The sequence below is a fragment of the Hyla sarda genome, chromosome 3, assembly GCF_029499605.1.
Source record: "Hyla sarda isolate aHylSar1 chromosome 3, aHylSar1.hap1, whole genome shotgun sequence".
In the NCBI taxonomy this organism is placed as follows: Eukaryota; Metazoa; Chordata; class Amphibia; order Anura; family Hylidae; genus Hyla; species Hyla sarda.
The window spans coordinates 20,422,204-20,446,137 of record NC_079191.1 but is presented as its reverse complement, the minus strand read 5'-3'; the positions used below and the strand labels follow the sequence as shown (position 1 = coordinate 20,446,137).

The following is a 23,934-nucleotide window of genomic DNA, read 5'->3' as shown; positions in this document are numbered from 1 at the left end:
CTCACTCATGATTGGAATATACGTACTCCTTCCTCCCATTTGCGTAGAAGTTTATTTTTTAAGCATTTCTGCAAGGTATACTTGTATCCTTTGGCTTGTTTCTTTTAAAGGTGTCTTTTCCTGCTTTCAAAACAGAAAGCAGAAGCATGTGCTCTACCACTGAGCTACATCCCCTTCCGTTTCTGTAGAACTAGGAATTTTTTGGCAATCGCAGAATTGGGATTTCCCATGTAAGCAAAGTAGAGCTTTTGTGTCCTTACACCTAGGACATCATAATTATACTGTTTTCTAGCGACTAGGGCTCTGCAAGTTCACAATTTTTCTAAAACGCAGCAAAAATACCCTCAGTCATGACTGAAATATACATTCTCCTTTCTCCCATTTGTGAACTGGTATATTTTTTAAGTATTTCTACTACGTATACCTGTATCCTTTTGTTTGTTTCTTTTAAAGGTGTCTTTTTCTGCTTCAAAGGGTGGAGATGCCGGGGATTGAAACCGGGGCCTCATGCATGCGAGGCATGCGCTCTACCACTGATCTACACCCCCATGATACAGTGCTTTGTCAGCTTCGATTGTATGCCGCAAGACACAATTGACTAAACCAGATAACAAAACATCAGTTTCCTAGCACCTTGTGCAAGTTCATCTATAAATATCTCTTACAAAAGCTGGAGATGCCGGGGATTGAGCCCGGGGCCTCATACATGCAAAGCATGCGCTCTACCACTGCGCTACACCCCCTTGCGCTTCTTTAGAACTTTGAATTTTGGGCAATCGCAGAATCGGGATTTCCCATGTAAGCAATGTAGAGCTTTTGTGTCCATACCCATAAGACATCATAATTATACTGTTTTCTGATGACCATGGCTGTGCAAGTCCACAATGTTTCTAAAATGCAGCAAAAACACCCTCACTCATGATTGGAATATACGTACTCCTTCCTCCCATTTGCGTAGAAGTTTATTTTTTAAGCATTTCTGCAAGGTATACTTGTATCCTTTGGCTTGTTTCTTTTAAAGGTGTCTTTTCCTGCTTTCAAAACAGAAAGCAGAAGCATGCGCTCTACCACTGAGCTACATCCCCTTCCGTTTCTGTAGAACTAGGAATTTTTTGGCAATCGCAGAATTGGGATTTCACATGTAAGCAAAGTAGAGCTTTTGTGTCCTTACACCTAGGACATCATAATTATACTGTTTTCTAGCGACTAGGGCTCTGCAAGTCCACAATTTTTCTAAAACGCAGCAAAAATACCCTCAGTCATGACCGAAATATACATTCTCCTTTCTCCCATTTGTGAACTGGTATATTTTTTAAGTATTTCTACTACGTATACCTGTATCCTTTTGTTTGTTTCTTTTAAAGGTGTCTTTTTCTGCTTCAAAGTTTGGAGATGCCAGGGATTGAACCCGGGGCCGCATGCATGCGAGGCATGGGCTCTACCAGTGAGCTACACCCCAATGATACAGTGCTTTGTCAGCTTCGATTGTATGCCGCAAGACACAATTGACTAAACCAGCTAACAAAACATCAGTTTCCAAGCACCTTGTGCAAGTTCATCTATAAATATCTCTCACAAAAGCTGGAGATGCCGGGGATTGAGCCCGGGGCCTCATACATGCAAAGCATGCGCTCTACCACTGAGCTACACCCCCTTGTTCTTCTTTAGAACTTTGAATTTTGGGCAATCACAGAATCGGGATTGCCAATGTGTCCATACCCATAAGACATCATAATTATACTGTTTTCTGATGACCATGGCTGTGCAAGTCCACAATGTTTCTAAAATGCAGCAAAAACACCCTCACTCATGATTGGAATATACGTACTCCTTCCTCCCATTTGCGTAGAAGTTTATTTTTTAAGCATTTCTGCAAGGTATACTTGTATCCTTTGGCTTGTTTCTTTTAAAGGTGTCTTTTCCTGCTTTCAAAACAGAAAGCAGAAGCATGCGCTCTACCACTGAGCTACACCCCCTTCCGTTTCTATAGAACTTGGAATTTTTTGGCAATCGCAGAATTCTGATTTCCCATGTAAGCAAAGTACAGCTTTTGTGTCCTTACACCTAGGACATCATAATTATACTGTTTTCTGGCGACTAGGGCTCTGCAAGTTCACAATTTTTCTAAAACGCAGCAAAAATACCCTCAGTCATGACTGAAATATACATTCTCCTTTCTCCCATTTGTGAACTGGTATATTTTTTAAGTATTTCTACTACGTATACCTGTATCCTTTTGTTTGTTTCTTTTAAAGGTGTCTTTTTCTGCTTTAAAAGTTGGAGATGCCGGGGATTGAACCCGGGGCCTCATGCATGCGAAGCATGCGCTCTCCCACTCTACCCCATGATACAGTGCTTTGTCAGCTTCGATTGTAGGCTGCAATACACAATTGACTAAACCAGATAACAAAACATCAGTTTCCAAGCACCTTGTGCAAGTTCATCTATAAATATCTCTTACAAAAGCTGGAGATGCCGGGGATTGAACCCCGGGCCTCATACATGCGAAGCATGCGCTCTACCACTGAGCTACACCCCCATAATACTGTGATTTGTCAGCTTCGATTGTATGCCGCAAGACACAATTGACTAAACCAGCTAACAAAACATCAGTTTCCAAGCACCTTGTGCAAGTTCATCTATAAATATCTCTCACAAAAGCTGGAGATGCCGGGGATTGAACCCGGGGCCTCATACATGCAAAGCATGCGCTCTACCACTGAGCTATACCCACTTGCGCTTCTTTAGAACTTTGAATTTTGGGCAATCGCAGAATCGGGATTTCCCATGTAAGCAAAGTGGAGCTTTTGTGTCCATACCCATAAGACATCATAATTATACTGTTTTCTGATGACCATGGCTGTGCAAGTCCACAATGTTTCTAAAATGCAGCAAAAACACCCTCACTCATGATTGGAATATACGTACTCCTTCCTCCCATTTGCGTAGAAGTTTATTTTTTAAGCATTTCTGCAAGGTATACTTGTATCCTTTGGCTTGTTTCTTTTAAAGGTGTCTTTTCCTGCTTTCAAAACTCAAATTTTTCTAAAACGCAGCAAAATTACCCTCAGTCATGACTGAAATATACATTCTCCTTTCTCCCATTCGTGAACTGGTATATTTTTTAAATATTTCTACTACGTATACCTGTATCCTTTTGTTTGTTTCTTTTAAAGGTGTCTTTTTCTGCTTCAAAGGTTGGAGATGCCGGGGATTGAGCTTGGGGCCTCATACATGCGAAGCATGCGCTCTACCACTGAGCTACACCCCCATGATACAGTGCTTTGTCAGCTTCGATTGTATGCCGCAAGACACAATTGACTAAACCAGCTAACAAAACATCAGTTTCCAAGCACCTTGTGCAAGTTCATCTATAAATATCTCTCACAAAAGCTGGAGATGCCGGGGATTGAACCCGGGGCCTCATGCATGCAAAGCATGCGCTCTACCACTGAGCTACACCCCCTTGCGCTTCTTTAGAACCTTGAATTTTGGGCAATCGCAGAATCGGGATTTCCCATGTAAGCAATGTAGAGCTTTTGTGTCCATACCCATAAGACATCATAATTATACTGTTTTCTGATGACCATGGCTGTGCAAGTCCACAATGTTTCTAAAATGCAGCAAAAACACCCTCACTCATGATTGGAATATATGTACTCCTTCCTCCCATTTGCGTAGAAGTTTATTTTTTAAGCATTTCTGCAAGGTATACTTGTATCCTTTGGCTTGTTTCTTTTAAAGGTGTCTTTTCCTGCTTTCAAAACTCAAATTTTTCTAAAACGCAGCAAAATTACCCTCAGTCATGACTGAAATATACATTCTCCTTTCTCCCATTCGTGAACTGGTATATTTTTTAAGTATTTCTACTACGTATACCTGTATCCTTTTGTTTGTTTCTTTTAAAGGTGTCTTTTTCTGCTTCAAAGGTTGGAGATGCCGGGGATTGAACTTGGGGCCTCATACATGCGAAGCATGCGCTCTACCACTGAGCTACACCCCCATGATACAGTGCTTTGTCAGCTTCGATTGTATGCCGCAAGACACAATTGACTAAACCAGCTAACAAAACATCAGTTTCCAAGCATCTTGTGCAAGTTCATCTATAAATATCTCTCACAAAAGCTGGAGATGCCGGGGATTGAACCCGGGGCCTCATACATGCAAAGCATGCGCTCTACCACTGAGCTACACCCCCTTGCGCTTTTTTAGAACCTTGAATTTTGGGCAATCGCAGAATCGGGATTTCCCATGTAAGCAATGTAGAGCTTTTGTGTCCATACCCATAAGACATCATAATTATACTGTTTTCTGATGACCATGGCTGTGCAAGTCCACAATGTTTCTAAAATGCAGCAAAAACACCCTCACTCATGATTGGAATATACGTACTCCTTCCTCCCATTTGCGTAGAAGTTTATTTTTTAAGCATTTCTGCAAGGTATACTTGTATCCTTTGGCTTGTTTCTTTTAAAGGTGTCTTTTCCTGCTTTCAAAACTCAAATTTTTCTAAAACGCAGCAAAATTACCCTCAGTCATGACTGAAATATACATTCTCCTTTCTCCCATTCGTGAACTGGTATATTTTTTAAATATTTCTACTACGTATACCTGTATCCTTTTGTTTGTTTCTTTTAAAGGTGTCTTTTTCTGCTTTAAAGGTTGGAGATGCCGGGGATTGAACTTGGGGCCTCATACATGCGAAGCATGCGCTCTACCACTGAGCTACACCCCCATGATACAGTGCTTTGTCAGCTTCGATTGTATGCCGCAAGACACAATTGACTAAACCAGCTAACAAAACATCAGTTTCCAAGCACCTTGTGCAAGTTCATCTATAAATATCTCTCACAAAAGGTGGAGATGCCGGGGATTGAACCCGGGGCCTCATACATGCATATGTAGAGCTTTTGTGTCCATACCCATAAGACATCATAATTATACTGTTTTCTGATGACCATGGCTGTGCAAGTCCACAATGTTTCTAAAATGCAGCAAAAACACCCTCACTCATGATTGGAATATACGTACTCCTTCCTCCCATTTGCGTAGAAGTTTATTTTTTAAGCATTTCTGCAAGGTATACTTGTATCCTTTGGCTTGTTTCTTTTAAAGGTGTCTTTTCCTGCTTTCAAAACAGAAAGCAGAAGCATGCGCTCTACCACTGAGCTACATCCCCTTCCGTTTCTATAGAACTTGGAATTTTTTGGCAATCGCAGAATTGGGATTTCCCATGTAAGCAAAGTAGAGCTTTTGTGTCCTTACACCTAGGACATCATAATTATACTGTTTTCTGGCGACTAGGGCTCTGCAAGTCCACAATTTTTCTAAAACGCAGCAAAAATACCCTCAGTCATGACTTAAATATACATTCTCCTTTCTCCCATTTGTGAACTGGTATATTTTTTAAGTATTTCTACTAGGTATACCTGTATCCTTTTGTTTGTTTCTTTTAAAGGTGTCTTTTTCTGCTTCAAAGGTTGGAGATGCTGGGGATTGAGCCTGGGGCCTCATACATGCGAAGCATGCACTCTACCTCTGAGCTGTGCAAGTCCACAATGTTTCTAAAATGCTGCAAAAACACCCTCACTCATGATTGGAATATACGTACTCCTTCCTCCCATTTGCGTAGAAGTTTATTTTTTAAGCATTTCTGCAAGGTATACTTGTATCCTTTGGCTTGTTTCTTTTAAAGGTGTCTTTTCCTGCTTTCAAAACAGAAAGCAGAAGCATGCGCTCTACCACTGAGCTACATCCCCTTCCGTTTCTATAGAACTTGGAATTTTTTGGCAATGGCAGAATTGGGATTTCCCATGTAAGCAAAGTAGAGCTTTTTTGTCCTTACACCTAGGACATCATAATTATACTGTTTTCTGGCGACTAGGGCTCTGCAAGTCCACAATTTTTCTAAAACGCAGCAAAAACACCCTCAGTCATGACTGAAATATACATTCTCCTTTCTCCCATTTGTGAACTGGTATATTTTTTAAGTATTTCTACTATGTATACCTGTATCCTTTTGTTTGTTTCTTTTTAAGGTGTCTTTTTCTGCTTCAAAGGTTGGAGATGCTGGGGATTGAGCCTGGGGCCTCATACATGCGAGGCATGCGCTCTACCACTGAGCTACACCCCCATGATACAGTGCTTTGTCAGCTTCGATTGTATGCCGCAAGACACAATTGACTAAACCAGCTAACAAAACATCAGTTTCCAAGCACCTTGTGCAAGTTCATCTATAAATATCTCTTACAAAAGCTGGAGATGACGGGGATTGAACCCGGGGCCTCATACATGCAAAGCATGCGCTCTGCCACTGAGCTACACCCCCGTGCGCTTCTTTAGAACTTTGAATTTTGGGCAATCGCAGAATCGGGATTTCCCATGTCCATACCCATAAGACATCATAATTATACTGTTTTCTGATGACCATGGCTGTGCAAGTCCACAATGTTTCTAAAATGCAGCAAAAACACCCTCACTCATGATTGGAATATACGTTCTCCTTCCTCCCATTTGCGTAGAAGTTTATTTTTTAAGCATTTCTGCAAGGTATACTTGTATCCTTTGGCTTGTTTCTTTTAAAGGTGTCTTTTCCTGCTTTCAAAACAGAAAGCAGAAGCATGCGCTCTAACACTGAGCTACATCCCCTTCCGTTTCTGTAGAACTTGGAATTTTTTGGCAATAGCAGAATTGGGATTTCCCATGTAAGCAAAGTAGAGCTTTTGTGTCCTTACACCTAGGACATCATAATTATACTGTTTTCTGGCGACTAGGGCTCTGCAAGTCCACAATTTTTCTAAAACGCAGCAAAAACACCCTCAGTCATGACTGAAATACACAGTCTCCTTTCTCCCATTTTTTAAGTATTTCTGCTACGTATACCTGTATCCTTTTGTTTGTTTCTTTTAAAGGTGTCTTTTTCTGCTTCAAAGGTTGGAGATGCCGGGGATTGAACCTCGGGCCTCACACATGCGAAGCATGCGCTCTACCACTGAGCTACACCCCCATGATACAGTGCTTTGTCAGCTTCGATTATATGCCACAAGACACAATTGACTAAACCAGCTAACAAAGCATCAGTTTCCAAGCACCTTGTGCAAGTTCATCTATAAATATCTCTTACAAAAGCTGGAGATGCCGGGGACTGAGCCCGGGGCCTCAAACATGCAAAGCATGCGCTCTACCACTGAGCTACACCCCTGTGCGCTTCTTTAGAACTTTGAATTTTGGGCAATCGCAGAATCGGGATTTCCCATGTCCATACCCATAAGACATCATAATTATACTGTTTTCTGATGACCATGGCTGTGCAAGTCCACAATGTTTCTAAAATGCAGAAAAAACACCCTTACTCATGATTGAAATATACGTACTCCTTCCTCCCATTTGCGTAGAAGTTTATTTTTTAAGCATTTCTGCAAGGTAAACTTGTATTCTTTGGCTTGTTTCTTTTAAAGGTGTCTTTTCCTGCTTTCAAAACAGAAAGCAGAAGCATGCGCTCTACCATTGAGCTACATCCCCTTCCGTTTCTGTAGAACTTGGAATTTTTTGGCAATCGCAGAATTGGGATTTCCCATGTAAGCAAAGTAGAGCTTTTGTGTCCTTACACCTAGGACATCATAATTATACTGTTTTCTGGCGACTAGGGCTCTGCAAGTCCACAATTTTTCTAAAACGCAGCAAGAATACCCTCAGTCATGACTGAAGTATACATTCTCCTTTCTCCCATTTCTGAACTGGTATATGTTTAAAGTATTTCTACTACGTATACCTGTATCCTTTTGTTTGTTTCTTTTAAAGGTGTCTTTTTTTGCTTTCAAAAGTTGGAGATGCCGGGGATTGAACACAGGGCCTCATACATGTGAAGCACCTCCTCTACCACTGAGCTACAACCCCATGATACAGTGCTTTGTCAGCTTCAATTGTATGCCGCAAGACACAATTGACTAAACCAGCTAACAAAACATAAGTTTCCAAGCACCTTGTGCAAGTTCATCTATAAATATCTCTTACAAAAGCTGGAGATGCCGGGGATTGAACCCGGGGCCTCATACATGCAAAGCATGCGCTCTACCACTGAGCTACACCCCCTTGCGCTTCTTTAGAACTTTGAATTTTGGGCAATCGCAGAATCGGGATTTCCCATGTAAGCAATGTAGAGCTTTTGTGTCCATACCCATAAGACATCATAATTATACTGTTTTCTGATGACCATGGCTGTGCAAGTCCACAATGTTTCTAAAATGCAGCAAAAACACCCTCACTCATGATTGGAATATACGTACTCCTTCCGCCCATTTGCGTAGAAGTTTATTTTTTAAGCATTTCTGCAAGGTATACTTGTATCCTTTGGCTTGTTTCTTTTAAAGGTGTCTTTTCCTGCTTTCAAAACAGAAAGCAAAAGCATGCGCTCTACCACTGAGCCCTTCCGTTTCTGTAGAACTTGGAATTTTTTGGCAATCGCAGAATTGGGATTTCCCATGTAAGCAAAGTAGAGCTTTTGTGTCCTTACACCTAGGACATCATAATTATACTGTTTTCTGGCGACTAGGGCTCTGCAAGTCCACAATTTTTCTAAAACGCAGCAATAATACCCTCAGTCATGACTGAAATATACATTCTCCTTTCTCCCATTTGTGAACTGGTATATTTTTTAAGTATTTCTACTACGTATACCTGTATCCTTTTGTTTGTTTCTTTTAAACGTGTTTTTTTCTGCTTTCAAAGGTTGGAGATGCCGGGGATTGAACCCGGGGCCTCATGCATGCAAGGCATGCGCTCTACCACTGAGCTACACCCCCTTGCGCTTCTTCAGAACTTTGAATTTTGGGCACTCGCAGAATCGGGATTTCCCATGTAAGCAATGTAGAGCTTTTGTGTCCATACCCATAAGACATCATAATTATACTGTTTTCTGATGACCATGGCTGTGCAAGTCCACAATGTTTCTAAAATGCAGCAAAAACACCCTCACTCATGATTGGAATATACGTACTCCTTCCTCCCATTTGCGTAGAAGTTTATTTTTTAAGCATTTCTGCAAGGTATACTTGTATCCTTTGGCTTGTTTCTTTTAAAGGTGTCTTTTCCTGCTTTCAAAACAGAAAGCAGAAGCATGCGCTCTACCACTGAGCTACATCCCCTTCCGTTTCTATAGAACTTGGAATTTTTTGGCAATCGCAGAATTGGGATTTCCCATGTAAGCAAAGTAGAGCTTTTGTGTCCTTACACCTAGGACATCATAATTATACTGTTTTCTGGCGACTAGGGCTCTGCAAGTCCACAATTTTTCTAAAACGCAGCAAAAATACCCTCAGTTATGACTGAAATATACATTCTCCTTTCTCCCATTTGTGAACTGGTATATTTTTTAAGTATTTCTACTACGTATACCTGTATCCTTTTGTTTGTTTCTTTTAAAGGTGTCTTTTTCTGCTTCAAAGGTTGGAGATGCCAGGGATTGAACCTGGGGCTGCATGCATGTGAGGCATGCGCTCTACCACTGAGCTACACCCCAATGATACAGTGCTTCGTCAGCTTCGATTGTATGCCGAAAGACACAATTGACTAAACCAGCTAACAAAACAACAGTTTCCAAGCACCTTGTGCAAGTTCATCTATAAATATCTCTCACAAAAGCTGGAGATGCCGGGGATTGAACCCGGGGCCTCATACATGCAAAGCATGCGCTCTACCACTGAGCTACACCCCCTTGTTCTTCTTTAGAACTTTGAATTTTGGGCAATCACAGAATCGGGATTGCCAATGTGTCCATACCCATAAGACATCATAATTCTACTGTTTTCTGATGACCATGGCTGTGCAAGTCCACAATGTTTCTAAAATGCAGCAAAAACACCCTCACTCATGATTGGAATATACGTACTCCTTCCTCCCATTTGCGTAGAAGTTTATTTTTTAAGCATTTCTGCAAGGTATACTTGTATCCTTTGGCTTGTTTCTTTTAAAGGTGTCTTTTCCTGCTTTCAAAACTCAAATTTTTCTAAAACGCAGCAAAAATACCCTCAGTCATGACTGAAATATACATTCTCCTTTCTCCCATTCGTGAACTGGTATATTTTTTAAGTATTTCTACTACGTATACCTGTATCCTTTTGTTTGTTTCTTTTAAAGGTGTCTTTTTCTGCTTCAAAGGTTGGAGATGCCGGGGATTGAACCTGGGGCCTCATACATGCGAAGCATGTGCTCTACCACTGAGCTACACCCCCATGATACAGTTCTTTGTCAGCTTCGATTGTATGCCGCAAGACACAATTGACTAAACCAGCTAACAAAACATCAGTTTCCAAGCACCTTGTGCAAGTTCATCTATAAATATCTCTCACAAAAGCTGGAGATGCCGGGGATTGAACCCGGGGCCTCATACATGCAAAGCATGCGCTCTACCACTGAGCTACACCCCCTTGCGCTTCTTTAGATCTGTGAATTTTGGGCAATCGCAGAATCGGGATTTCCCATGTAACCAATGTAGAGCTTTTGTGTCCATACCCATAAGACATCATAATTATACTGTTTTCTGATGACCATGGCTGTGCAAGTCCACAATGTTTCTAAAATGCAGCAAAAACACCCTCACTCATGATTGGAATATACGTACTCCTTCCTCCCATTTGCGTAGAAGTTTATTTTTTAAGCATTTCTGCAAGGTATACTTGTATCCTTTGGCTTGTTTCTTTTAAAGGTGTCTTTTCCTGCTTTCAAAACAGAAAGCAGAAGCATGCGCTCTACCACTGAGCTACATCCCCTTCCGTTTCTGTAGAACTAGGAATTTTTTGGCAATCGCAGAATTGGGATTTCCCATGTAAGCAAAGTAGAGCTTTTGTGTCCTTACACCTAGGACATCATAATTATACTGTTTTCTGGCGACTAGGGCTCTGCAAGTCCACAATTTTTCTAAAACGCAGCAAAAATACCCTCAGTCATGACTGAAATATACATTCTCCTTTCTTCCATTTGTGAACTGGTATATTTTTTAAGTATTTCTACTACGTATACCTGTATCCTTTTGTTTGTTTCTTTTAAAGGTGTCTTTTTCTGCTTCAAAAGTTGGAGATGCCAGGGATTGAACCCGGGGCCTCATAAATGCGAAGCATGCGCTCTACCACTGAGCTACACCCCCATGATACAATGCTTTGTCAGCTTCGATTGTATGCCACAAGACACAATTGACCAAACCAGCTAACAAAACATCAGTTTCCAAGCACCTTGTGCAAGTTCATCTATAAATATCTCTCACAAAAGCTGGAGATGCCGGGGATTGAGCCCGGGGCCTCATACATGCAAAGCATGCGCTCTACCACTGAGCTACACCCCCTTGCGCTTCTTTAGAACTTTGAATTTTGGGCAATCGCAGAATCGGGATTTCCCATGTAAGCAATGTAGAGCTTTTGTGTCCATACCCATAAGACATCATAATTATACTGTTTTCTGATGACCATGGCTGTGCAAGTCCACAATGTTTCTAAAATGCAGCAAAAACACCCTCACTCATGATTGGAATATACGTACTCCTTCCTCCCATTTGCGTAGAAGTTTATTTTTTAAGCATTTCTGCAAGGTATACTTGTATCCTTTGGCTTGTTTCTTTTAAAGGTGTCTTTTCCTGCTTTCAAAACAGAAAGCAGAAGCATGCGCTCTACCACTGAGCTACATCCCCTTCCATTTCTGTAGAACTAGGAATTTTTTGGCAATCGCAGAATTGGGATTTCCCATGTAAGCAAAGTAGAGCTTTTGTGTCCTTACACCTAGGACATCATAATTATACTGTTTTCTAGTGACTAGGGCTCTGCAAGTCCACAATTTTTCTAAAACGCAGCAAAAATACCCTCATTCATGACTGAAATATACATTCTCCTTTCTCCCATTCGTGAACTGGTATATTTTTTAAGTATTTCTACCCCTGAGCTACACCCCCTTGCGCTTCTTTAGAACTTTGAATTTTGGGCAATCGCAGAATCGGGATTTCCCATGTAAGCAATGTAGAGCTTTTGTGTCCATACCCATAAGACATCATAATTATACTGTTTTCTGATGACCATGGCTGTGCATGTCCACAATGTTTCTAAAATGCAGCAAAAACACCCTCACTCATGATTGGAATATACGTACTCCTTCCTCCCATTTGCGTAGAAGTTTATTTTTTAAGCATTTCTGCAAGGTATACTTGTATCCTTTGGCTTGTTTCTTTTAAAGGTGTCTTTTCCTGCTTTCAAAACAGAAAGCAGAAGCATGCGCTCTACCACTGAGCTACATCCCCTTCCGTTTCTGTAGAACTAGGAATTTTTTGGCAATCGCAGAATTGGGATTTCCCATGTAAGCAAAGTAGAGCTTTTGTGTCCTTACACCTAGGACATCATAATTATACTGTTTTCTGGCGACTAGGGCTCTGCAAGTCCACAATTTTTCTAAAATGCAGCAAAAGTACCCTCAGTCATGACTGAAATATACATTCTCCTTTCTCCCATTTGTGAACTGGTATATTTTTTAAGTATTTCTACTACGTATACCTGTATCCTTTTGTTTGTTTCTTTTAAAGGTGTCATTTTCTGCTTCAAAAGTTGGAGATGCCAGGGATTGAACCCGGGGCCTCATACATGCGAAGCATGCGCTCTACCACTGAGCTACACCCCCATGATACTGTGCTTTGTCAGCTTCGATTGTATGCCGCAAGACACAATTGACTAAACCAGCTAACAAAACAACAGTTTCCAAGCACCTTGTGCAAGTTCATCTATAAATATCTCTCACAAAAGCTGGAGATGCCGGGGATTGAACCCGGGGCCTCATACATGCGCTCTACCACTGAGCTACACCCCCATGATACAGTGCTTTGTCAGCTTCGATTGTATGCCGCAAGACACAATTGACTAAACCAGCTAACAAAACATCAGTTTCCAAGCACCTTGTGCAAGTTCATCTATAAATATCTCTTACAAAAGTTGGAGATGCCGGAGATTGAACCCGGGGCCTCATACATGCAAAGCATGCGCTCGACCACTGAGCTACACCCCCTTGTGCTTCTTTAGAACTTTGAATTTTGGGCAATCGCAGAATCGGGATTTCCCATGTAACCAATGTAGAGCTTTTGTGTCCATACCCATAAGACATCATAATTATACTGTTTTCTGATGACCATGGCTGTGCAAGTCCACAATGTTTCTAAAATGCAGCAAAAACACCCTCACTCATGATTGGAATATACGTACTCCTTCCTCCCATTTGCGTAGAAGTTTATTTTTTAAGCATTTCTGCAAGGTATACTTGTATCCTTTGGCTTGTTTCTTTTAAAGGTGTCTTTTCCTGCTTTAAAAACTCAAATTTTTCTAAAACGCAGCAAAATTAGCCTCAGTCATGACTGAAATATACATTCTCCTTTCTCCCATTTGTGAACTGGTATATTTTTTAAGTATTTCTACTACGTATACCTGTATCCTTTTGTTTGTTTCTTTCAAAGGTGTCTTTTTCTGCTTCAAAGGTTGGAGATGCTGGGGATTGAACATGGGGCCTCATACATGTGAAGCATGTGCTCTACCACTGAGCTACACCCCCATGATACAGTGCTTTGTCAGCTTCGATTGTATGCCGCAAGACACAATTGACTAAACCAGCTAACAAAACATCAGTTTCCAAGCACCTTGTGCAAGTTCATCTATAAATATCTCTTACAAAAGTTGGAGATGCCGGGGATTGAACCTGGGGCCTCATACATGCAAAGCATGCGCTCTACCACTGAGCTACACCCCCTTGCGCTTCTTTAGAACCTTGAATTTTGGGCAATCGCAGAATCGGGATTTCCCATGTAACCAATGTAGAGCTTTTGTGTCCATACCCATAAGACATCATAATTATACTGTTTTCTGATGACCATGGCTGTGCAAGTCCACAATGTTTCTAAAATGCAGCAAAAACACCCTCACTCATGATTGGAATATACGTACTCCTTCCTCCCATTTGCGTAGAAGTTTATTTTTTAAGCATTTCTGCAAGGTATACTTGTATCCTTTGGCTTGTTTCTTTTAAAGGTGTCTTTTCCTGCTTTCAAAACAGAAAGCAGAAGGATGCGCTCTACCACTGAGCTACATCCCCTTCCGTTTCTGTAGAACTAGGAATTTTTTGGCAATCGCAGAATTGGGATTTCCCATGTAAGCAAAGTAGAGCTTTTGTGTCCTTACACCTAGGACATCATAATTATACTGTTTTCTGGCGACTAGGGCTCTGCAAGTCCACAATTTTTCTAAAACGCAGCAAAAGTACCCTCAGTCATGACTGAAATATACATTCTCCTTTCTCCCATTTGTGAACTGGTATATTTTTTAAGTATTTCTACTACGTATACCTGTATCCTTTTGTTTGTTTCTTTTAAAGGTGTCTTTTTCTGCTTCAAAAGTTGGAGATGCCGGGGATTGAACCTGGGGCCTCATACGCATGCGCTCTACCACTGAGCTACACCCCCATGATACAGTGCTTTGTCAGCTTTGATTGTATGCCGCAAGACACAATTGACTAAACCAGCTAACAAAACATCAGTTTCCAAGCACCTTGTGCAAGTTCATCTATAAATATCTCTTACAAAAGTTGGAGATGCCGGGGATTGAACCCGGGGCCTCATACATGCGAAGCATGCGCTCTACCACTGAGCTACACCCCCATGATACAATGCTTTGTCAGCTTCGATTGTATGCCACAAGACACAATTGACTAAACCAGCTAACAAAACATCAGTTTCCAAGCACCTTGTGCAAGTTCATCTATAAATATCTCTCACAAAAGCTGGAGATGCCGGGGATTGAACCCGGGGCCTCATACATGCAAAGCATGCGCTCTACCACTGAGCTCTACCCCTTGCGCTTCTTTAGAACCTTGAATTTTGGGCAATCGCAGAATCGGGATTTCCCATGTAAGCAATGTAGAGCTTTTGTGTCCATACCCATAAGACATCATAATTATACTGTTTTCTGATGACCATGGCTGTGCAAGTCCACAATGTTTCTAAAATGCAGCAAAAACACCCTCACTCATGATTGGAATATACGTACTCCTTCCTCCCATTTGCGTAGAAGTTTATTTTTTAAGCATTTCTGCAAGGTATACTTGTATCCTTTGGCTTGTTTCTTTTAAAGGTGTCTTTTCCTGCTTTCAAAACAGAAAGCAGAAGCATGCGCTCTACCACTGAGCTACATCCCCTTCCGTTTCTATAGAACTTGGAATTTTTGGGCAATCGCAGAATTGGGATTTCCCATGTAAGCAAAGTAGAGCTTTTGTGTCCTTACACTTAGGACATCATAATTATACTGTTTTCTGGCGACTAGGGCTCTGCAAGTCCACAATTTTTCTAAAACGCAGCAAAAATACCCTCAGTCATGACTGAAATATACATTCTCCTTTCTCCCATTTGTGAACTGGTATATTTTTTAAGTATTTCTACTACGTATACCTGTATCCTTTTGTTTGTTTCTTTTAAAGGTGTCTTTTTCTGCTTCAAAAGTTGGAGATGCCGGGGATTGAACCCGGGGCCTCATACATGCGAAGCATGCGCTCTACCACTGAGCTACACCCCCATGATACTGTGCTTTGTCAGCTCCGATTGTATGCCGCAAGAGACAATTGACTAAACCAGCTAACAAAACATCAGTTTCCAAGCACCTTGTGCAAGTTCATCTATAAATATCTCTCACAAAAGCTGGAGATGCCGGGGATTGAACCCGGGGCCTCATACATGCAAAGCATGCGCTCTACCACTGAGCTACACCCCCTTGCGCTTCTTTAGAACTTTGAATTTTGGGCAATCACAGAATCGGGATTTCCCATGTAAGCAATGTAGAGCTTTTGTGTCCATACCTATAAGACATCATAATTATACTGTTTTCTGATGACCATAGCTGTGCAAGTCCACAATGTTTCTAAAATGCAGCAAAAACACCCTCACTCATGATTGGAATATACGTTCTCCTTCCTCCCATTTGCGTAGAAGTTTATTTTTTAAGCATTTCTGCAAGGTATACTTGTATCCTTTGGCTTGTTTCTTTTAAAGGTGTCTTTTCCTGCTTTAAAAACTCAAATTTTTCTAAAACGCAGCAAAATTACCCTCAGTCATGACTGAAATATACATTCTCCTTTCTCCCATTCGTGAACTGGTATATTTTTTAAGTATTTCTACTACGTATACCTGTATCCTTTTGTTTGTTTCTTTCAAAGGTGTCTTTTTCTGCTTCAAAGGTTGGAGATGCAGAGGATTGAACCTGGGGCCTCATACATGTGAAGCATGCGCTCTACCACTGAGCTACACCCCCATGATACAGTGCTTTGTCAGCTTCGATTGTATGCCGCAAGACACAATTGACTAAACCAGCTAACAAAACATCAGTTTCCAAGCACCTTGTGCAAGTTCATCTATAAATATCTCTTACAAAAGTTGGAGATGCCGGGGATTGAACCCGGGGCCTCAAACATGCAAAGCATGCGCTCGACCACTGAGCTACACCCCCTTGTGCTTCTTTAGAACTTTGAATTTTGGGCAATCGCAGAATCGGGATTTCCCATGTAACCAATGTAGAGCTTTTGTGTCCATACCCATAAGACATCATAATTATACTGTTTTCTGATGACCATGGCTGTGCAAGTCCACAATGTTTCTAAAATGCAGCAAAAACACCCTCACTCATGATTGGAATATACGTACTCCTTCCTCCCATTTGCGTAGAAGTTTATTTTTTAAGCATTTCTGCAAGGTATACTTGTATCCTTTGGCTTGTTTCTTTTAAAGGTGTCTTTTCCTGCTTTCAAAACAGAAAGCAGAAGCATGCGCTCTACCACTGAGCTACATCCCCTTCCGTTTCTGTAGAACTAGGAATTTTTTGGCAATCGCAGAATTGGGATTTCCCATGTAAGCAAAGTAGAGCTTTTGTGTCCTTACACCTAGGACATCATAATTATACTGTTTTCTGGCGACTAGGGCTCTGCAAGTCCACAATTTTTCTAAAACGCAGCAAAAGTACCCTCAGTCATGACTGAAATATACATTCTCCTTTCTCCCATTTGTGAACTGGTATATTTTTTAAGTATTTCTACTACGTATACCTGTATCCTTTTGTTTGTTTCTTTTAAAGGTGTCTTTTTCTGCTTCAAAAGTTGGAGATGCCAGGGATTGAACCCGGGGCCTCATACATGCGAAGCATGCGCTCTACCACTGAGCTACACCCCCATGATACAATGCTTTGTCAGCTTCGATTGTATGCCACAAGACACAATTGACTAAACCAGCTAACAAAACATCAGTTTCCAAGCACCTTGTGCAAGTTCATCTATAAATATCTCTCACAAAAGCTGGAGATGCCGGGGATTGAACCCGGGGCCTCATACATGCAAAGCATGCGCTCTACCACTGAGCTACACCCCCTTGCGCTTCTTTAGAACTTTGAATTTTGGGCAATCGCAGAATCGGGATTTCCCATGTAACCAATGTAGAGCTTTTGTGTCCATACCCATAAGACATCATAATTATACTGTTTTCTGATGACCATGGCTGTGCAAGTCCACAATGTTTCTAAAATGCAGCAAAAACACCCTCACTCATGATTGGAATATACGTACTCCTTCCTCCCATTTGCGTAGAAGTTTATTTTTTAAGCATTTCTGCAAGGTATACTTGTATCCTTTGGCTTGTTTCTTTTAAAGGTGTCTTTTCCTGCTTTCAAAACAGAAAGCAGAAGCATGCGCTCTACCACTGAGCTACATCCCCTTCCGTTTCTATAGAACTTGGAATTTTTGGGCAATCGCAGAATTGGGATTTTCCATGTAAGCAAAGTAGAGCTTTTGTGTCCTTACACTTAGGACATCATAATTATACTGTTTTCTGGCGACTAGGGCTCTGCAAGTCCACAATTTTTCTAAAACGCAGCAAAAATACTCTCAGTCATGACTGAAATATACATTCTCCTTTCTCCCATTTGTGAACTGGTATATTTTTTAAGTATTTCTACTACGTATACCTGTATCCTTTTGTTTGTTTCTTTTAAAGGTGTCTTTTTCTGCTTCAAAAGTTGGAGATGACGGGGATTGAACCCGGGGCCTCATACATGCGAAGCATGCGCTCTACCACTGAGCTACACCCCCATGATACAGTGCTTTGTCAGCTTCGATTGTATGCCGCAAGACACAATTGACTAAACCAGCTAACAAAACATCAGTTTCCAAGCACCTTGTGCAAGTTCATCTATAAATATCTCTCACAAAAGCTGGAGATGCCGGGGATTGAACCCGGGGCCTCATACATGCAAAGCATGCGCTCTACCACTGAGCTACACCCCCTTGCGCTTCTTTAGAACTTTGAATTTTGGGCAATCGCAGAATCGGGATTTCCCATGTAAGCAATGTAGAGCTTTTGTGTCCATACCCATAAGACATCATAATTATACTGTTTTCTGATGACCATGGCTGTGCAAGTCCACAATGTTTCTAAAATGCAGCAAAAACACCCTCACTCATGATTGGAATATACGTACTCCTTCCTCCCATTTGGTAGAAGTTTATTTTTTAAGCATTTCTGCAAGGTATACTTGTATCCTTTGGCTTGTTTCTTTTAAAGGTGTCTTTTCCTACTTTCAAAACTCAAATTTTTCTAAAACGCAGCAAACTTACCCTCAGTCATGACTGAAATATACATTCTCCTTTCTCCCTTTCGTGAACTGGTATATTTTTTAAGTATTTCTACTACGTATACCTGTATCCTTTTGTTTGTTTCTTTTAAAGGTGTCTTTTTCTGCTTCAAAGGTTGGAGATGCCGGGGATTGAACCTGGGGCCTCATACGCATGCGCTCTACCACTGAGCTACACCCCCATGATACAGTGCTTTGTCAGCTTTGATTGTATGCCGCAAGACACAATTGACTAAACCAGCTAACAAAACATCAGTTTCCAAGCACCTTGTGCAAGTTCATCTATAAATATCTCTTACAAAAGTTGGAGATGCCGGGGATTGAACCCGGGGCCTCATACATGCGAAGCATGCGCTCTACCACTGAGCTACACCCCCATGATACTGTGCTTTGTCAGCTTCGATTGTATGCCGCAAGAGACAATTGACTAAACCAGCTAACAAAACATCAGTTTCCAAGCACCTTGTGCAAGTTCATCTATAAATATCTCTCACAAAAGCTGGAGATGCCGGGGATTGAACCCGGGGCCTCATACATGCAAAGCATGCGCTCTACCACTGAGCTCTACCCCTTGCGCTTCTTTAGAACCTTGAATTTTGGGCAATCGCAGAATCGGGATTTCCCATGTAAGCAATGTAGAGCTTTTGTGTCCATACCCATAAGACATCATAATTATACTGTTTTCTGATGACCATGGCTGTGCAAGTCCACAATGTTTCTAAAATGCAGCAAAAACACCCTCACTCATGATTGGAATATACGTACTCCTTCCTCCCATTTGCGTAGAAGTTTATTTTTTAAGCATTTCTGCAAGGTATACTTGTATCCTTTGGCTTGTTTCTTTTAAAGGTGTCTTTTCCTGCTTTCAAAACAGAAAGCAGAAGCATGCGCTCTACCACTGAGCTACATCCCCTTCCGTTTCTATAGAACTTGGAATTTTTGGGCAATCGCAGAATTGGGATTTTCCATGTAAGCAAAGTAGAGCTTTTGTGTCCTTACACTTAGGACATCATAATTATACTGTTTTCTGGCGACTAGGGCTCTGCAAGTCCACAATTTTTCTAAAACGCAGCAAAAATACTCTCAGTCATGACTGAAATATACATTCTCCTTTCTCCCATTTGTGAACTGGTATATTTTTTAAGTATTTCTACTACGTATACCTGTATCCTTTTGTTTGTTTCTTTTAAAGGTGTCTTTTTCTGCTTCAAAAGTTGGAGATGACGGGGATTGAACCCGGGGCCTCATACATGCGAAGCATGCGCTCTACCACTGAGCTACACCCCCATGATACAGTGCTTTGTCAGCTTCGATTGTATGCCGCAAGACACAATTGACTAAACCAGCTAACAAAACATCAGTTTCCAAGCACCTTGTGCAAGTTCATCTATAAATATCTCTCACAAAAGCTGGAGATGCCGGGGATTGAACCCGGGGCCTCATACATGCAAAGCATGCGCTCTACCACTGAGCTACACCCCCTTGCGCTTCTTTAGAACTTTGAATTTTGGGCAATCGCAGAATCGGGATTTCCCATGTAAGCAATGTAGAGCTTTTGTGTCCATACCCATAAGACATCATAATTATACTGTTTTCTGATGACCATGGCTGTGCAAGTCCACAATGTTTCTAAAATGCAGCAAAAACACCCTCACTCATGATTGGAATATACGTACTCCTTCCTCCCATTTGGTAGAAGTTTATTTTTTAAGCATTTCTGCAAGGTATACTTGTATCCTTTGGCTTGTTTCTTTTAAAGGTGTCTTTTCCTACTTTCAAAACTCAAATTTTTCTAAAACGCAGCAAACTTACCCTCAGTCATGACTGAAATATACATTCTCCTTTCTCCCATTCGTGAACTGGTATATTTTTTAAGTATTTCTACTACGTATACCTGTATCCTTTTGTTTGTTTCTTTTAAAGGTGTCTTTTTCTGCTTCAAAGGTTGGAGATGCCGGGGATTGAACCTGGGGCCTCATACGCATGCGCTCTACCACTGAGCTACACCCCCATGATACAGTGCTTTGTCAGCTTTGATTGTATGCCGCAAGACACAATTGACTAAACCAGCTAACAAAACATCAGTTTCCAAGCACCTTGTGCAAGTTCATCTATAAATATCTCTTACAAAAGTTGGAGATGCCGGGGATTGAACCCGGGGCCTCATACATGCGAAGCATGCGCTCTACCACTGAGCTACACCCCCATGATACAATGCTTTGTCAGCTTCGATTGTATGCCACAAGACACAATTGACTAAACCAGCTAACAAAACATCAGTTTCCAAGCACCTTGTGCAAGTTCATCTATAAATATCTCTCACAAAAGCTGGAGATGCCGGGGATTGAACCCGGGGCCTCATACATGCAAAGCATGCGCTCTACCACTGAGCTCTACCCCTTGCGCTTCTTTAGAACCTTGAATTTTGGGCAATCGCAGAATCGGGATTTCCCATGTAAGCAATGTAGAGCTTTTGTGTCCATACCCATAAGACATCATAATTATACTGTTTTCTGATGACCATGGCTGTGCAAGTCCACAATGTTTCTAAAATGCAGCAAAAACACCCTCACTCATGATTGGAATATACGTACTCCTTCCTCCCATTTGCGTAGAAGTTTATTTTTTAAGCATTTCTGCAAGGTATACTTGTATCCTTTGGCTTGTTTCTTTTAAAGGTGTCTTTTCCTGCTTTCAAAACAGAAAGCAGAAGCATGCGCTCTACCACTGAGCTACATCCCCTTCCGTTTCTATAGAACTTGGAATTTTTGGGCAATCGCAGAATTGGGATTTCCCATGTAAGCAAAGTAGAGCTTTTGTGTCCTTACACTTAGGACATCATAATTATACTGTTTTCTGGCGACTAGGGCTCTGCAAGTCCACAATTTTTCTAAAACGCAGCAAAAATACCCTCAGTCATGACTGAAATATACATTCTCCTTTCTCCCATTTGTGAACTGGTATATTTTTTAAGTATTTCTACTACGTATACCTGTATCCTTTTGTTTGTTTCTTTTAAAGGTGTCTTTTTCTGCTTCAAAAGTTGGAGATGCCGGGGATTGAACCCGGGGCCTCATACATGCGAAGCATGCGCTCTACCACTGAGCTACACCCTCATGACACAGTGCTTTGTCCGCTTCGATTGTATGCCGCAAGACACAATTGACTAAACCAGCTAACAAAACATCAGTTTCCAAGCACCTTGTGCAAGTTCATCTGTAAATATCTCTCACAAAAGCTGGAGATGCCGGGGAATGAACCCGGGGCCTCATACATGCAAAGCATGCGCTCTACCACTGAGCTACACCCCCTTGTGCTTCTTTAGAACCTTGAATTTTGGGCAATCGCAGAATCGGGATTTCCCATGTAAGCAATGTAGAGCTTTTGTGTCCATACCCATAAGACATCATAATTATACTGTTTTCTGATGACCATGGCTGTGCAAGTCCACAATGTTTCTAAAATGCAGCAAAAACACCCTCACTCATGATTGGAATATACGTACTCCTTCCTCCCATTTGCGTAGAAGTTTATTTTTTAAGCATTTCTGCAAGGTGTACTTGTATCCTTTGGCTTGTTTCTTTTAAAGGTGTCTTTTCCTGCTTTCAAAACTCAAATTTTTCTAAAACGCAGCAAACTTACCCTCAGTCATGACTGAAATATACATTCTCCTTTCTCCCATTTGTGAACTGGTATATTTTTTAAGTATTTCTACTACGTATACCTGTATCCTTTTGTTTGTTTCTTTTAAAGGTGTCTTTTTCTGCTTCAAAGGTTGGAGATGCCGGGGATTGAACCTGGGGCCTCATACGCATGCGCTCTACCACTGAGCTACACCCCCATGATACAGTGCTTTGTCAGCTTTGATTGTATGCCGCAAGACACAATTGACTAAACCAGCTAACAAAACATCAGTTTCCAAGCACCTTGTGCAAGTTCATCTATAAATATCTCTTACAAAAGTTGGAGATGCCGGGGATTGAACCCGGGGCCTCATACATGCGAAGCATGCGCTCTACCACTGAGCTACACCCCCATGATACAATGCTTTGTCAGCTTCGATTGTATGCCACAAGACACAATTGACTAAACCAGCTAACAAAACATCAGTTTCCAAGCACCTTGTGCAAGTTCATCTATAAATATCTCTCACAAAAGCTGGAGATGCCGGGGATTGAACCCGGGGCCTCATACATGCAAAGCATGCGCTCTACCACTGAGCTCTACCCCTTGCGCTTCTTTAGAACCTTGAATTTTGGGCAATCGCAGAATCGGGATTTCCCATGTAAGCAATGTAGAGCTTTTGTGTCCATACCCATAAGACATCATAATTATACTGTTTTCTGATGACCATGGCTGTGCAAGTCCACAATGTTTCTAAAATGCAGCAAAAACACCCTCACTCATGATTGGAATATACGTACTCCTTCCTCCCATTTGCGTAGAAGTTTATTTTTTAAGCATTTCTGCAAGGTATACTTGTATCCTTTGGCTTGTTTCTTTTAAAGGTGTCTTTTCCTGCTTTCAAAACAGAAAGCAGAAGCATGCGCTCTACCACTGAGCTACATCCCCTTCCGTTTCTATAGAACTTGGAATTTTTGGGCAATCGCAGAATTGGGATTTTCCATGTAAGCAAAGTAGAGCTTTTGTGTCCTTACACTTAGGACATCATAATTATACTGTTTTCTGGCGACTAGGGCTCTGCAAGTCCACAATTTTTCTAAAACGCAGCAAAAATACTCTCAGTCATGACTGAAATATACATTCTCCTTTCTCCCATTTGTGAACTGGTATATTTTTTAAGTATTTCTACTACGTATACCTGTATCCTTTTGTTTGTTTCTTTTAAAGGTGTCTTTTTCTGCTTCAAAAGTTGGAGATGACGGGGATTGAACCCGGGGCCTCATACATGCGAAGCATGCGCTCTACCACTGAGCTACACCCCCATGATACAGTGCTTTGTCAGCTTCGATTGTATGCCGCAAGACACAATTGACTAAACCAGCTAACAAAACATCAGTTTCCAAGCACCTTGTGCAAGTTCATCTATAAATATCTCTCACAAAAGCTGGAGATGCCGGGGATTGAACCCGGGGCCTCATACATGCGAAGCATGTGCTCTACCACTGAGCTACACCCCCATGATACTGTGCTTTGTCAGCTTCGATTGTATGCCGCAAGAGACAATTGACTAAACCAGCTAACAAAACATCAGTTTCCAAGCACCTTGTGCAAGTTCATCTATAAATATCTCTCACAA

The 23,934-nt window shown here is 41.3% G+C and overlaps 43 non-coding genes across 43 annotated transcripts; all 43 read right to left on the bottom strand.

Annotated features, from left to right (window-relative positions):
* Window positions 1-476: 476 nt before the first annotated feature.
* Window positions 477-548, bottom strand: TRNAA-CGC (transfer RNA alanine (anticodon CGC)). The gene has a single exon. It is a non-coding gene; the product is annotated as a tRNA-Ala (tRNA).
* A 123-nt stretch (window positions 549-671) lies between these two features.
* TRNAA-UGC (transfer RNA alanine (anticodon UGC)) lies at window positions 672-743 on the bottom strand. The gene has a single exon. It is a non-coding gene; the product is annotated as a tRNA-Ala (tRNA).
* An 839-nt stretch (window positions 744-1,582) lies between these two features.
* Window positions 1,583-1,654, bottom strand: TRNAA-UGC (transfer RNA alanine (anticodon UGC)). Its single transcript has one exon. It is a non-coding gene; the product is annotated as a tRNA-Ala (tRNA).
* Window positions 1,655-2,467: 813 nt separating this feature from the next.
* TRNAA-CGC (transfer RNA alanine (anticodon CGC)) lies at window positions 2,468-2,539 on the bottom strand. The gene has a single exon. It is a non-coding gene; the product is annotated as a tRNA-Ala (tRNA).
* A 123-nt stretch (window positions 2,540-2,662) lies between these two features.
* Window positions 2,663-2,734, bottom strand: TRNAA-UGC (transfer RNA alanine (anticodon UGC)). The gene has a single exon. It is a non-coding gene; the product is annotated as a tRNA-Ala (tRNA).
* A 660-nt stretch (window positions 2,735-3,394) lies between these two features.
* Window positions 3,395-3,466, bottom strand: TRNAA-UGC (transfer RNA alanine (anticodon UGC)). The gene has a single exon. It is a non-coding gene; the product is annotated as a tRNA-Ala (tRNA).
* A 465-nt stretch (window positions 3,467-3,931) lies between these two features.
* Window positions 3,932-4,003, bottom strand: TRNAA-CGC (transfer RNA alanine (anticodon CGC)). The gene has a single exon. It is a non-coding gene; the product is annotated as a tRNA-Ala (tRNA).
* A 123-nt stretch (window positions 4,004-4,126) lies between these two features.
* TRNAA-UGC (transfer RNA alanine (anticodon UGC)) lies at window positions 4,127-4,198 on the bottom strand. The gene has a single exon. It is a non-coding gene; the product is annotated as a tRNA-Ala (tRNA).
* Window positions 4,199-4,663: 465 nt separating this feature from the next.
* TRNAA-CGC (transfer RNA alanine (anticodon CGC)) lies at window positions 4,664-4,735 on the bottom strand. The gene has a single exon. It is a non-coding gene; the product is annotated as a tRNA-Ala (tRNA).
* A 1,326-nt stretch (window positions 4,736-6,061) lies between these two features.
* TRNAA-CGC (transfer RNA alanine (anticodon CGC)) lies at window positions 6,062-6,133 on the bottom strand. Its single transcript has one exon. It is a non-coding gene; the product is annotated as a tRNA-Ala (tRNA).
* Window positions 6,134-6,256: 123 nt separating this feature from the next.
* On the bottom strand, window positions 6,257-6,328 carry TRNAA-UGC (transfer RNA alanine (anticodon UGC)). Its single transcript has one exon. It is a non-coding gene; the product is annotated as a tRNA-Ala (tRNA).
* A 606-nt stretch (window positions 6,329-6,934) lies between these two features.
* On the bottom strand, window positions 6,935-7,006 carry TRNAA-CGC (transfer RNA alanine (anticodon CGC)). Its single transcript has one exon. It is a non-coding gene; the product is annotated as a tRNA-Ala (tRNA).
* Window positions 7,007-8,019: 1,013 nt separating this feature from the next.
* On the bottom strand, window positions 8,020-8,091 carry TRNAA-UGC (transfer RNA alanine (anticodon UGC)). Its single transcript has one exon. It is a non-coding gene; the product is annotated as a tRNA-Ala (tRNA).
* Window positions 8,092-8,729: 638 nt separating this feature from the next.
* TRNAA-UGC (transfer RNA alanine (anticodon UGC)) lies at window positions 8,730-8,801 on the bottom strand. The gene has a single exon. It is a non-coding gene; the product is annotated as a tRNA-Ala (tRNA).
* An 839-nt stretch (window positions 8,802-9,640) lies between these two features.
* Window positions 9,641-9,712, bottom strand: TRNAA-UGC (transfer RNA alanine (anticodon UGC)). Its single transcript has one exon. It is a non-coding gene; the product is annotated as a tRNA-Ala (tRNA).
* Window positions 9,713-10,157: 445 nt separating this feature from the next.
* Window positions 10,158-10,229, bottom strand: TRNAA-CGC (transfer RNA alanine (anticodon CGC)). Its single transcript has one exon. It is a non-coding gene; the product is annotated as a tRNA-Ala (tRNA).
* A 123-nt stretch (window positions 10,230-10,352) lies between these two features.
* TRNAA-UGC (transfer RNA alanine (anticodon UGC)) lies at window positions 10,353-10,424 on the bottom strand. Its single transcript has one exon. It is a non-coding gene; the product is annotated as a tRNA-Ala (tRNA).
* Window positions 10,425-11,068: 644 nt separating this feature from the next.
* TRNAA-CGC (transfer RNA alanine (anticodon CGC)) lies at window positions 11,069-11,140 on the bottom strand. The gene has a single exon. It is a non-coding gene; the product is annotated as a tRNA-Ala (tRNA).
* Window positions 11,141-11,263: 123 nt separating this feature from the next.
* On the bottom strand, window positions 11,264-11,335 carry TRNAA-UGC (transfer RNA alanine (anticodon UGC)). Its single transcript has one exon. It is a non-coding gene; the product is annotated as a tRNA-Ala (tRNA).
* A 1,244-nt stretch (window positions 11,336-12,579) lies between these two features.
* On the bottom strand, window positions 12,580-12,651 carry TRNAA-CGC (transfer RNA alanine (anticodon CGC)). Its single transcript has one exon. It is a non-coding gene; the product is annotated as a tRNA-Ala (tRNA).
* Window positions 12,652-12,960: 309 nt separating this feature from the next.
* On the bottom strand, window positions 12,961-13,032 carry TRNAA-UGC (transfer RNA alanine (anticodon UGC)). The gene has a single exon. It is a non-coding gene; the product is annotated as a tRNA-Ala (tRNA).
* A 660-nt stretch (window positions 13,033-13,692) lies between these two features.
* TRNAA-UGC (transfer RNA alanine (anticodon UGC)) lies at window positions 13,693-13,764 on the bottom strand. The gene has a single exon. It is a non-coding gene; the product is annotated as a tRNA-Ala (tRNA).
* An 832-nt stretch (window positions 13,765-14,596) lies between these two features.
* On the bottom strand, window positions 14,597-14,668 carry TRNAA-CGC (transfer RNA alanine (anticodon CGC)). The gene has a single exon. It is a non-coding gene; the product is annotated as a tRNA-Ala (tRNA).
* A 123-nt stretch (window positions 14,669-14,791) lies between these two features.
* TRNAA-UGC (transfer RNA alanine (anticodon UGC)) lies at window positions 14,792-14,862 on the bottom strand. Its single transcript has one exon. It is a non-coding gene; the product is annotated as a tRNA-Ala (tRNA).
* Window positions 14,863-15,506: 644 nt separating this feature from the next.
* TRNAA-CGC (transfer RNA alanine (anticodon CGC)) lies at window positions 15,507-15,578 on the bottom strand. Its single transcript has one exon. It is a non-coding gene; the product is annotated as a tRNA-Ala (tRNA).
* Window positions 15,579-15,701: 123 nt separating this feature from the next.
* On the bottom strand, window positions 15,702-15,773 carry TRNAA-UGC (transfer RNA alanine (anticodon UGC)). The gene has a single exon. It is a non-coding gene; the product is annotated as a tRNA-Ala (tRNA).
* A 660-nt stretch (window positions 15,774-16,433) lies between these two features.
* TRNAA-UGC (transfer RNA alanine (anticodon UGC)) lies at window positions 16,434-16,505 on the bottom strand. The gene has a single exon. It is a non-coding gene; the product is annotated as a tRNA-Ala (tRNA).
* A 644-nt stretch (window positions 16,506-17,149) lies between these two features.
* Window positions 17,150-17,221, bottom strand: TRNAA-CGC (transfer RNA alanine (anticodon CGC)). Its single transcript has one exon. It is a non-coding gene; the product is annotated as a tRNA-Ala (tRNA).
* Window positions 17,222-17,344: 123 nt separating this feature from the next.
* TRNAA-UGC (transfer RNA alanine (anticodon UGC)) lies at window positions 17,345-17,416 on the bottom strand. Its single transcript has one exon. It is a non-coding gene; the product is annotated as a tRNA-Ala (tRNA).
* A 644-nt stretch (window positions 17,417-18,060) lies between these two features.
* On the bottom strand, window positions 18,061-18,132 carry TRNAA-CGC (transfer RNA alanine (anticodon CGC)). Its single transcript has one exon. It is a non-coding gene; the product is annotated as a tRNA-Ala (tRNA).
* A 123-nt stretch (window positions 18,133-18,255) lies between these two features.
* Window positions 18,256-18,327, bottom strand: TRNAA-UGC (transfer RNA alanine (anticodon UGC)). Its single transcript has one exon. It is a non-coding gene; the product is annotated as a tRNA-Ala (tRNA).
* Window positions 18,328-18,979: 652 nt separating this feature from the next.
* On the bottom strand, window positions 18,980-19,051 carry TRNAA-CGC (transfer RNA alanine (anticodon CGC)). Its single transcript has one exon. It is a non-coding gene; the product is annotated as a tRNA-Ala (tRNA).
* A 123-nt stretch (window positions 19,052-19,174) lies between these two features.
* TRNAA-UGC (transfer RNA alanine (anticodon UGC)) lies at window positions 19,175-19,245 on the bottom strand. The gene has a single exon. It is a non-coding gene; the product is annotated as a tRNA-Ala (tRNA).
* A 644-nt stretch (window positions 19,246-19,889) lies between these two features.
* On the bottom strand, window positions 19,890-19,961 carry TRNAA-CGC (transfer RNA alanine (anticodon CGC)). The gene has a single exon. It is a non-coding gene; the product is annotated as a tRNA-Ala (tRNA).
* Window positions 19,962-20,084: 123 nt separating this feature from the next.
* Window positions 20,085-20,156, bottom strand: TRNAA-UGC (transfer RNA alanine (anticodon UGC)). The gene has a single exon. It is a non-coding gene; the product is annotated as a tRNA-Ala (tRNA).
* Window positions 20,157-20,808: 652 nt separating this feature from the next.
* TRNAA-CGC (transfer RNA alanine (anticodon CGC)) lies at window positions 20,809-20,880 on the bottom strand. The gene has a single exon. It is a non-coding gene; the product is annotated as a tRNA-Ala (tRNA).
* A 123-nt stretch (window positions 20,881-21,003) lies between these two features.
* On the bottom strand, window positions 21,004-21,074 carry TRNAA-UGC (transfer RNA alanine (anticodon UGC)). Its single transcript has one exon. It is a non-coding gene; the product is annotated as a tRNA-Ala (tRNA).
* A 644-nt stretch (window positions 21,075-21,718) lies between these two features.
* TRNAA-CGC (transfer RNA alanine (anticodon CGC)) lies at window positions 21,719-21,790 on the bottom strand. Its single transcript has one exon. It is a non-coding gene; the product is annotated as a tRNA-Ala (tRNA).
* Window positions 21,791-21,913: 123 nt separating this feature from the next.
* Window positions 21,914-21,985, bottom strand: TRNAA-UGC (transfer RNA alanine (anticodon UGC)). The gene has a single exon. It is a non-coding gene; the product is annotated as a tRNA-Ala (tRNA).
* A 653-nt stretch (window positions 21,986-22,638) lies between these two features.
* On the bottom strand, window positions 22,639-22,710 carry TRNAA-CGC (transfer RNA alanine (anticodon CGC)). The gene has a single exon. It is a non-coding gene; the product is annotated as a tRNA-Ala (tRNA).
* Window positions 22,711-22,833: 123 nt separating this feature from the next.
* Window positions 22,834-22,904, bottom strand: TRNAA-UGC (transfer RNA alanine (anticodon UGC)). Its single transcript has one exon. It is a non-coding gene; the product is annotated as a tRNA-Ala (tRNA).
* Window positions 22,905-23,548: 644 nt separating this feature from the next.
* TRNAA-CGC (transfer RNA alanine (anticodon CGC)) lies at window positions 23,549-23,620 on the bottom strand. Its single transcript has one exon. It is a non-coding gene; the product is annotated as a tRNA-Ala (tRNA).
* Window positions 23,621-23,743: 123 nt separating this feature from the next.
* On the bottom strand, window positions 23,744-23,815 carry TRNAA-CGC (transfer RNA alanine (anticodon CGC)). The gene has a single exon. It is a non-coding gene; the product is annotated as a tRNA-Ala (tRNA).
* Between the last annotated feature and the right edge of the window lie 119 nt (window positions 23,816-23,934).